General features: G+C 36.8%; 1 pseudogene; it reads right to left on the reverse strand.

Annotated features, from left to right (window-relative positions):
- Window positions 1–829: 829 nt before the first annotated feature.
- Window positions 830–11,581, reverse strand: LOC132644248 (probable aspartic proteinase GIP2; annotated as a pseudogene).
- Window positions 11,582–11,929: the final 348 nt, after the last annotated feature.

Consider the following 11,929-nt stretch of genomic DNA (forward strand, 5'->3'; position numbering starts at 1 on the left):
TGGTTTGACCTCAAAATGACTATCTTCCACCCGAACAAAAGGATTCACATAGCTAAAATGTCATCTTAATACTAATCTTATACATTCAGACCTAATTCAAATTTACAGAGTGTTACAGGATCTCCGACGAAAATACAACATACACTTTAAATCTGAAATGGGACGGAAAGACAGAGTTAGAATTGGTGAACGAGTTGAGGTCATCGAACCTGAACCATCGGATCTTCGGTTGTGGATTTGAGCAATGGGATGTGGTGGTTGCTAGTGGTTCGCGAAGCTCCGATTGCTCGTTGGAGAAGTGTTCCGGTAGTCGTGTGAAGGAGAGAGGTGTTATTGTCGTGCTTTGTCGCCGAAACACCAACAGTGAGGCGGCGTCGGTTGTGTTAGTGAATACAAAGGATAGAGAAAGTTTTTTAGGATTTGGAGAAGTTGAAAAATCTGAAATGTGTAGTGAGGTAGAATAGAGAGAGATATATGTATTTTGGTATAGCCACCAATGGTAATTCAGAAAATTAATTTAGCTACTAAATATAAATAAATAAATAAATAAATAAATAGTTATTATCAATAATTACCTCTTACAAGAAGCTACGCCAAGTAATTTTTCCAAATGAAAATATAGGTCCACTTAACACCACAAAGTGTCCAAAAGCAAACTTCGAACATTTATTGAACATTGATCCGCACTACCTAAGCTGCAACAACAACAACATACCGGGTGTAATCCCACAAATGGATTCTAGGGAGAGTAGAGCGTATGCAGAACTTACCTCTATCTTGGCAGGTAGAGAGGTTGTTTCCAGTAGACCCTCAGCTCAAGTAATACTACCTAAGCAATTGAAGTGAAATTAAATTGGCACATGTAATTTGTCGGAAAAGAATTGATGATGTGAATCCCAATCTTGATCTTGCAAGATCAAACTGCAAAAGATTATTCTCAATTGTGTGTCATCCAATCACAATAGAAGTCCTTGGATTAACACCGCCATCTACAACCCCAACACACAAAACATTTTCACTAACTTGCACCATTGAGTTTGCTCCAAAACTCCTACAAAAAACATTCACATTTTGCAAAACATGATCAATAGACGACACTATTGGTCCGACTCTTGTACTTCCAATGTTTCTTGAATCAAAAAAAGCCCCAAATGGTGCCACCGATGCAACCCTAGTGACATTAACTAGTTCCTTGACAAATATTTGTAAAAGCATTGTATATTGAAGTTTCCAATGTGGTGTAAGGATTGGCTGTGCTAATTTTTGTTCCACCAACACCTTGATTGTTAATTGACAACAAAGTTGTGTCTATTGGGACAACCTTTTGGTTACTCTTGATGGATTTTACTCCAATAAAGTAATCAGCATATTGTGTGCCTGGGGTAAATCTATAGTTGTACTTATCGGATTGATAAAAAGATAAGTGCATGAGAAAACAGGATGAGGCTCCACTCCAGTACCTCATCCCTCCATTTCATCCAGTGCCACCCTAAATTTTTACACATGTCAGTTCACTCATTTAATGGACGAAATTCACTTTGTTAACTATAGAAGTACAACTGTGGTTACTTGTTCTTTCTCTTACCTCCTTAACCATTCTTTTAAAGCAGAGAAGTCTTCTTCCTCCTTAATCTTTCTATGAAAACACAAGATGCAGCACCAAAATTTACATGTGCAGACCAAATTTTGTAAAAGCTAAAATTTCTTAATATTATGGAGGTCTGAAATTGTTACCAATTTACATATCTAAATAGAATATCAAGAAAAAAGAAATACATACAATAGGATCGAAGATCTGAATTTTCATTACAACAAGGTAAAAAGATAAATTCAAGGAAAAATAGTGAATTTCATAAGAAAGATAAATTATACAACCACCATCTTTTCCTTCGCCCCAGTATCCATGCCCCTTCATAGATTTGGGATTTTGCCCTTATAGTTCAAATTTGGATAAAGTGAGAAACCTAAATTTGAAAACCTTGCTGTTATGAAGAAGACCCGAACATTTTGTTAGAACCCGATTGCTGCCTAACCAAATATCTGACTATGAATGATAGCAGAATTATAGCAGTTAGAAGTGAATTCCAGGAATCAGTTAGCATTTAAAAGTTAGTTGGCCATGTTAGCAGTTGGTTAGTGAAGTCCAGGAATCAGTTACCATTTAAAAGTTAGTTGGCCATGTCAGCAGTTGGTTAGAAGAAGTTAGTTAGGCAGTTTTCAAGTTAGTTCAGTAGCTGATTCATTAGCTGTCAATTAGCTGTAATTAGTCAAGTAGTTAGTAGATATTTTCATTGTATTCAATAACTATAAAGCATTGTAAGTGAAGGATTCCAATCATCAATATACAGATTCATAAATTCTCTCTCTAAACTTCTATTCTATTCCAATTCTTCTTGTTACATTGAACTGTCAAATTCGAGTACTCAAACCTAGAATTCTTGTTGAATTTTTGTATTTGAGTAACATTGGTATCAGAGCTTTCGAATCCTTGGATCAAAATGACAAAATCAACTCGTGCAACTGAGAACTCTAACAGTGAAGTGGGTGAACTTCGTGAGATGATGCAGAAAATGTTAGCAGAAATGAGCACCTTAGCTGGTGAAGTTTCAACACTAAAGAAACTTGATCAGGTAGTGCTAGAGATAAAGGAGAAGTTGACAAATCTAGTGGTCAATTTAGGGATAAATCTCCTATGGCAAGAGAGGAAATTCCAGAAGGGGTAAGGTAGTTTGAAGGAACCTCGAGGCAAGCTGAAGGTGGAAGACAATTTGAAGGACCTACTAGACAGTTTGAGGAAAGATTCCAAAGAGAAAGGAGTGTTAGCAGCTACACAAACCACAGTTTTCAGTTTTCAAGGTGGTCAAAATTGGAGTTTCTGAGATTTTCTGGAGAGGATCTTAGATCTTGGTTGTTCAGAATTGAACAATTTTTCCACATGGATAATATCCCTAGGGAAGATAAAGTGCAAATTGCATCAATGCAGTTTAAAGGAGAAGCAGTGCAGTGGCACATTTCTTACATGAAGTATAGACAGTACTTACAACCTCCAACATGGACCGAGTATGTAATGGCTTTGGTAGAAAGATTTGGGATAGATTATCATGATCCAATAGAGGAGATTAAGAAGGTTAAACAAACTGGAAATGTGAAGGATTATCAGGCTATTTTTGAGAAAAGCTTGACAAGGGTCAATTTATCTCAAGAAAATGCTATCAGTTGTTTCCTTGGAAGGTTGAAACATGAACTTAACATGGTTGTAAAGATGCAGGGACCACAGACCTTGTCTCAGGCTTACAAGACAGCAAAGATGCAAGAAGCTTATCTTGCAGCCATAAGGCAAGGAGGTGGCACTGGAGTTCAGACTCAAACTAACACGAGAAGGTATGGAGATCAGAAGTTTCAATCCAAACCCCCATTATTACCAACTCCAACTTATGGAAATACAATGCCATATAAAGGGGTTAATAGAATAACTCTAAGTGTGGAAGAGATGAATGACAAAAGGGCCAAGGGACTCTGTTATTTTTGTGATGAAAAATATGTTCCTGGTCATAAATGTAAAAATTTGAAGCAGCTATATCTGCTAGAAGTGGAAGAAGTGGTAACAGTAGTGGAAGAACCAAGTGAAGATGAGGTAATGGAGTTAGAGGAACAACAATTACAATTACCACACACATTGGAGCAAATGGAGATTTCAACTCATGCTTTGAATGGAACATTGGGATATAGGACTATGAGGGTAACTGGTTATCATTCAAAGAAACCACTCCACATTTTGATTGATACTGGAAGTTCTTATAATTTCATTGACCCTAATGTAGTTATGAAGCTAGGGTGTCAAATCAAACCTACTCTACCAAATGTGGTGTCAGCAGCTAATGGTAATGCAATGAAGGTGGATCAGATGTGCACCATTTCTTGGTTGCTGCAAGGAGTGGAATTCTCAGCTGAATTCTTACTCTTACCTTTAGGCTCTTGAAGTATAGTATTGGGGGTCCCTTGGCCCAAGGGGTTAATAGAAGAACTCTAAGTGTGGAAGAGATGAATGACTCTTGCAGTATAGTATTAGGAGACTCTCAAGATAAACTTTAAGAACCTTACTATGGAGTTTTGGTATGAAGGGAAGAAGCACTGTCTTAGAGATCTGGAAACCAAATCACTTCTCCAGGAGCTGGAAAAATAGCCAAAATATCAGGTAATCAATCTAAGTTATGCATGATACAAGTTGTCCTATCTATGAACACTGAATTTCAATGGTATGACTTAGAGTCTACAACTGATCCAACTACTGATACTAGATTATTAGACTTAGTACATGAGTTTAAACAACTGTTTGAAGAACCAAAACAACTACCCCCATTTAGAGGTGTTTTTTACCACAGAATTGTGTTGAAAAGTGGTACTGAACCTGTCAATAAGAGACCATATAGATATCCTTCTGTTAAGAAAGACATCATTGAAGAAATGGTTCAGCAGATGTTGGATCAGGGAATTATTCAGCCCAGTTGCAATCCCTTTGCTTCCCCAGTTGTGTTAGTAGGAAAAAGGATGGGTCTTGGAGAATGTGTGTAGATTATAGAGACCTCAATAAGTTCACAGTAAAGAACAAATTTCCTATCCCTATTGTTGAAGACTTACTTGATGAGTTGGGAGGTTAAAAAATCTTTTCTAAGATTGATCTTAGATCAGATTACCATCAATTAAGAATGGTAGTAGAAGATGTACCAAAAACAACTTTCAGAACTCATTCAGGACATTTTGAATACTTGGTCATGCTCTTTGGCCTTTCAAATTCCCCTGCCACATTTCAAGGCCTCATGAATGTTGTTTTTCACAATTTTCTCAAGAAATTTGTATTAGTGTTCTTTGATGATATATTGATATATCGTCAGTCAATGGATGATCACTTAGTCCATCTTAAGGTTGTATTTGGAGAAATGCAGAAACATCAACTTTTTGCAAAAGAAAGTAAGTGTTTCTTTGGAGTACAAAGGATAGAATATTTGGGTCACTTCATCACTCAAGAGGGAGTATCCACTGACCCTCAAAAGATTGAAGCAGTTAGGAAATGGCCACTTCCTACTACCATCAAACAGTTAAGAGGTTTTCTGGGGTTAGCTGGTTATTACAGAAGATTCATACAAGGATTTGGAGTCATTAGCAAGCCATTAACTGACTTGTTAAAGAAGGATAAATTCAAATGGGTAGATGCTGCAACTGTTGCATTTGAGAGATTGAAGGTGATGCTTACTCAAGCTCTTGTTCTAGCATTACCAGATGCAAAAAAGACTTTCATTGTGGAAACTGATGCAAGTGGCTATGGGATAGGAGCTGTTTTGATGCAGGAAGGTCATCCTATTGCATTTATCAGCAAGGCCTTATCACTAAGACATGCTGCTATGTCTGTCTATGACACGGAATTATTGGCTATTGTCCAAGCTATGACTAAATGGTCTCAGTATTTGCTTGGTCAAAAGTTCATTATTAGAACTGACCAAAAGGCTTTGAAGTTTTTAATGGAACAAAAGTTACACACAAACTCTCAATTGTCTTGGCTCACTAAGTTGATGCCATTTGACTATACAATTGAGTACAGGAAAGGGGTGGAAAATAAGGTTGCTGATGTACTTTCCAGAGTAACTGGTGCTGAATTGATGTCATTGGTTCTTTCTACCAATAATACTGATCTGTTGCAGGCTATATCTGATAGTTGGGACTTAGATACTGAGTTAAAATCCTTGATTCACCAGTTGCAAACACAGGTTGGTTCTCATAAACAGTACACTTGGCAACACCAACAACTCAGGAGGAAAGGCAAACTGGTGGTGGGAAGAAATTTAGGCTTGAGAAAGGAGATCATTACTCTTTGGCATTCATCTCCTCAAGGTGGGAATTATGGCATTGAAGCAACTCTGAAGAGATTATTGACCTTGTTTTACTGGAAAGGCATCAGATATGATGTCAAGGACTTTGTGTTGAAGTGTGACATTTGTCAGAAGAACAAGTCTGATTTGGCAGCTTACCCTGGGCTGCTACAACCCTTGCCAATACCAGATGTTGTTTGGTCACAAATAAGCATGGATTTTGTTGATGGTTTGCCCAAGTCCAAAGGCTTTGAAGTCATTTTGGTGGTAGTTGATTGATTGAGTAAGTATGGACATTTCATTCCATTGAAACATCCTTACACTGCTCAATCTGTAGCCAAGGAATTCATAGATGTTATTGTAAGGTTGCATGGATTCCTTGATACCATAACTAGTGACAGAGATGCTGTATTTTTTAGCTCTTTTTGGCAAGAATTGTTCAGTTTTCAAGGAGTTCAACTAAACACTTCTTCTGCATATCATCCTCAGTCTGATGGTCAGACTGAGGTGCTGAACAGATGTCTTGAGACTTATTTGAAGTGTTTTTGTAATGAAGAAGCTACTAATTGGTTCTCTTGTCTAGCTATGGCTGAGTATTGGTATAACACATCACATCATTCAGCCATTCTGTTACATCCCGCGTTTTCACAAGTTGGAAGGCGTACGAGTTCAATGACATTAGTAACGGAATAAGTTTGATGAATTTTGAAACTGTTATATATGGTCTTGATATGGTATTGTTTTTTTAAGTAAACCCCTTTTAGTAAATATTTGATAAGTATGATTTTCTATAGTTATTACTGTTACTACTTCTGGGATACATTTCTAATTATGTGTGCGGTATGAGGACATTTAGAAATGAGATTTTATTTGTTATGGGTACATAAATTATTTTCTCTTATGAAAATCTATCTTTTTCTATTATGAGAATTATTGAAGAATACGTATGATAGATATTTATATCTGCACCATTGCTATATGATTACCGTATGAATACTATGTTACCAATTAGATATAGTGATTACTAGATGAAAATATAGAAGTAAGCATATGGTGCTTTTTGTTTACAAGTGTAACAGATAGAAAGTCCTTTTAATTGGAAAATATGTATTATATATTAAATGTAAGTGGGACAGCAAGGATGGAATAGCTACTATTAAAAGGTGTAGTGACTACGTGGATTAATGGTAGGCATTAATTTTAGTAAATATAAGGAACATTACATTGATAGGATAAGTGTTCCGTACTATTAGTGCGTGAATTTGTTAAATTCCACATTTTTGGGCATTGGATTTGTTGTAAGTTAATTGACATAAGTTCAAGGACAATATTACTTATGACGTTATAAGTATTTATGCTATGTTTAACAAGTGATAAGTAAGTGTCGTGGAGGTTAAACGAATCGGAGAAAATAAGTTTTGTCAAAGTTTAGAAATTAAACAAGTTATAACGAACTATATGGAATTTTAGTCACATTCAAGTATGCAAATAAAGAGATCATGGTATAAAAGTTTGAGGCCCCGAAATTATATAAGACTCGAAAGTGAATGACGGTGATTGAAAATAACATTTTATGGGTACCAAAAGGGATTATGGACTAGTGCTATGTCACATAATCGTGGCAATAAGTATATGAAATGTATTAAAAATAATTGTTATTAAAGTGAATTGAGATCAAGAAATTAATTATGTGCGTAACCGATTAATTATTGGATAAAGTGGGAGAGTAGTGGGAAAAGTCCAAATGGTAGTCATCCACATGGCATCATGATATTTATTCAATATATGATTAGGTGTAAATTTATTTAGTGGACACATTTTGGAGAAGAATGCAGTGTAAGTACGAAAGTGCACATGGTCTATGTTTGCCATTTTGTATTTATAATAAATAAAGGCAAACCAACTAGTATGCATGCTTCCTCTTGCCACGTTTTTGACCACATCATAAAGGGAAAACCTTATCCATTAAGTGAATAAAAAAATATAAGGATTAACTTTTGGTTATTAAGTATTTCTATCCATTCTTTGCAATGTTTTCTAACGAAAACCAGTAGCTATCACGAAAATGAGTGGTCTCTCGGCCAAGACTTGATCTTGATGCTAGTCAAGGTTTTATACTGGTTACTCCTTTATGATTTAAAGGATTCAAACGTCTATTCCCTCCGGGTTATAGCAAAGCGAAGTAAGGTGGAAGAAGATTGTAGAAAAAGGTAAGAATCAATTCCTTTTTATTATGTTATGAAGGTTTGTTTATGTTGTAGTATGTAGAAATGAGTAGAATTTATGGAAATATGAAAGTTTGCAAAGTGGGTGTGTATGTATGTAGGTGGCCGTATATATGTGATGTTGTATAGACAATATGAGTTGAATTTTATGTTGTATTCTAGTTGTGGTTATGGTGGAATTTATATTGAAAATGAAAGCTGAATGAATTTGGTGGAAGTTGGAAATATAGGGTGTGGCCGTGTGGTGTATGGAAGTAGAATGGAAATGGATTAATTTTGTTTAATATGTTAGTTGTGTTGTTGCGATCCTTATTATGTAAATGAAGTTGTTAAAGTGTGGATTGTTGTTGGTATGGTTGTTGATATTTGAGCCGAGTTAAATCTCGGGGATGTTGTATGTATAGAGGAGATGCTGCCCAAATTTCTGTAGACAAGTATTGGTTAAGATTAAACTTTTAAACCTTATGATTAATATTTGGTAAATGTGACTAAATGTAGATTTTGGACGAAACGGGATTTGAATTTGGAGAGGCGTAAGGAGCGAATAAGGTATGTAAAGTGCAACCCTTCTTTCTTTTGGCATGCCTTAGTTTTCAATAGGCTAGATTATAAGCCTTGAGGAAAATTCTAAGATTCGAAATCCGAGCACGGTATGATCTATATATATTCCTTGGCACTCTCATGTATGATTTGATAAAAGTATGAACCATTACGTCTTTGAAATAATCGCCTTCCGAACTTTGTATAAAAAGGTTTCACTTTAAAGAATTTCGAAATTTTTGAATGCCATATCTTTCGCATAAAGGCTCGGATTGTTTTGATATTTTCGTATGAGTTTGCATGGCCTATGATGAGTATGATTTCTATAGGCGGGCCCGGCTCGGATAAATACCCGTCCGTGGGTCCCGCGACTTTCTTTTATGTAATTCGGAGAACTTTTGAAAGAATTTGGTATGACTATTATTTCGATTTTCAAGTATGATCATTTTACTTATGTTTGAGTTCATGATAATGATTTTATGCATATGATTACTCACGACTCTACTCGTGCGTTCTGTTATATCTTTCGCCGGTTCTGTTATCGTGCGCACTTTGATATACTCCGGAGTTATGCTGTGTTTATGGTTCACCGAGCTACTCGCAAAAGAGGGTCGGGTTCCACATATATTTGGTGTTATGCTGTGTATGGCGTTATGTTGTGATGTGATATGTGACGGGGATACGGAGATTTGAAACATTCTGGTGTTATGCTGTGTTATGGCGCCATCGACGGGCGGGCGGTCATATTCTTCTGTACCTTATGCATGACTTATATTTTGAAAGTAAACATTTTGATATGTTGGATTTATACTTATGTTCTGTACTACTATTTCGTTTATGCCTCAGATTTGTTCCTGTACTTTCTGTTTTGCATACTCAGTACATATTTCGTACTGACCCCCTTTCTTCGGGGGGCTGCATTTCATGCCCGCAGGTACAGACGCACAGTTTGGTGATTCACCAGTTTAGGACACCCTCTTCTGCTGTTTGGAGTGCTCCTCTTATTTCGGAGCCTACATTTTGGTATATATACTTGTTCGATGCATATGTATATATTTGTTCAGGGGTACGGCGGGGCCCTGTCCCGCCATATGTTTCTGTTGGTCTGTTTAGAGGTCTGTAGACGTATTTGTGGGTGTGTGTGCCTACCTCTGTACAGATGTGTTTGTATGACCCTGTTCGTTATGGCAGCCTTGTCGGCGTGCACTTTGTATATGTTTTGTGCCGTATGCGCCATCTGTATGTGATTCGATTTGGATAAGTGTGTTACGATTTGATATGTTTGTCTGTCTGGGTGTCCAAGTAGGGCACCAGTCGCAGCCCACGGGGCTGGGTCGTGACACATTCACACTACACCTTATGAGGCTCTATATGGCAGACCACCTCCCTTACACTTGCCATACTTACCAGGGGAGTCAGCTTCTGCAGAAGTGGATCACACACTACTCAACAGGGAATTGAAGTTACAATTACTCAAACACCATTTGTTAAGAGCTTAGTTGAGGATGAAACAACAGGCTGATGCTCATAGAAGTGACAGGAGTTTTGAGGTTGGTGATTGGGTGTATTTCAAAATTCAACCTTTCAGGCAGAGGACTGTTACAAATCAGCCTTTCCACAAGCTATCTGCCAAGTACTATGGTTCATTCCAAGTCATCAAGAGAGTGGGTCCTGTAGCCTATACTCTCCTATTTCCAGATTCTATGAAGATTCATCCTACTATGCTTTTGTCCTTACTCAAGAGATGTCATGAGGTGCCTAGTTTGATCACTTATCCTCCTTCTATTGACATTGCTCATCCACATTGTCCTGAACCTGAAGCTATTCTTCAGAGGGGGATGGTTAAGAAAGGTAATAAAGCTGTTGCACAAGTGCTGGTTCATTGGAAAGGGTTACCATCAGATGAGGCTACATGGGAATACTACAATGCTCTAAAGATCAGATTTCCACAGTTTGACTCAGTTGATCCTTGAGGTCAAGGATCTCTTTTGGGATGGGAGTATTGATAGCAGAATTATAGCACTTAGAAGTGAAGTCCAGGAATCAGTTAGCATTTAAAAGTTAGTTGGCCATGTCAGCAGTTGGTTAGTGATGTCCAGGAATCAGTTAGCATTTAAAAGTTAGTTGGCCATGTCAGCAGTTGGTTAGAAGAAGTTAGTTAGGCAGTTTTCAAGTTAGTTCAGTAGCTGATTCATTAGCTATCAATTAGCTGTAATTAGTCAAGTAGTTAGTAGATATTTTCATTGTATTCAACAACTATAAAGCATTGTAATTGAAGGATTCCAATCATCAATATACAGATTCATAAATTCTCTCTCTAAACTTCTATTCTCTCTTCTATTCTATTCCAATTCTTCTGGTTACATTGAACTGTCGAATTCGAGTACTCAAACCTAGAATTCTTGTTGAATTTTTGTATTTGAGTAACAATGAATCCACTCTTGTTGTTTGGATCTCTGAAATTTCATATTTCAAGTGCACCACATGGATCTTGTTCTCCTCTCTTTTGAATGATTTAAAGGGAAGATGTGCTATTGCTTAATCGTGCGAGAAATAGAGTAAAAGAAAGTGACTTTCCCGTTTGCAATCTGCACGTTGATATTATTGTATCTTCGTCATTTCTAGACAAATTTTATACAGCTCAGTGTATCATTTTGCTGGGAATGAATACTAAGGGGGAAAGACAAAGAACAAATAACTATAGTTAATGCTCCCTTGATTGATAAAGTGAATCTGGTCCATAAAATGAGTGAAGGGACACGTGTAAATTTTTAGGGTGGCACTGGATGAAATGGAGGTATGACGCGCTGGAGAGGACCCTCATCTATCATTTGAAAATTCCATATTAGGAAGGAAAGAATAAGGACCATCACCGAAAAGAACAACACCCTTAGTAATGGTGGAAGAGCTCAAACAAAGAGCAAATTTTCTAGGGAAGCTAAACTTAGTCATGGCGTCTTTCTTTTTGTGATATTGTGATATACATGTTAGTCATGGCTTCTTCTTTTTGTGATATACATGTTCGTTATAATTTAGAAAGCAATTACTTAAAATGAGGAGTTTAATTTTTTACAAGATTATGGTTAATAAATGTAAGTTATTTTATGATAACTGCAATAGGGAGGAAGGCATAAAGGAACACTACAAAAAAATGTTGGATTTGCGGAGGTTAAATTGCGGGGTTATTATAATCTCCGTAAAATTTTATTAATTGTGGAGGTTAATTTAGGCCCCGCTAATTTTCATTGAATTTGCGGGAGTTAAAACCTACGCTAGACCTAAAAAAAAAAAAAGGCGCCC

Source organism: Lycium barbarum, chromosome 6, assembly GCF_019175385.1.
Source record: "Lycium barbarum isolate Lr01 chromosome 6, ASM1917538v2, whole genome shotgun sequence".
In the NCBI taxonomy this organism is placed as follows: Eukaryota; Viridiplantae; Streptophyta; class Magnoliopsida; order Solanales; family Solanaceae; genus Lycium; species Lycium barbarum.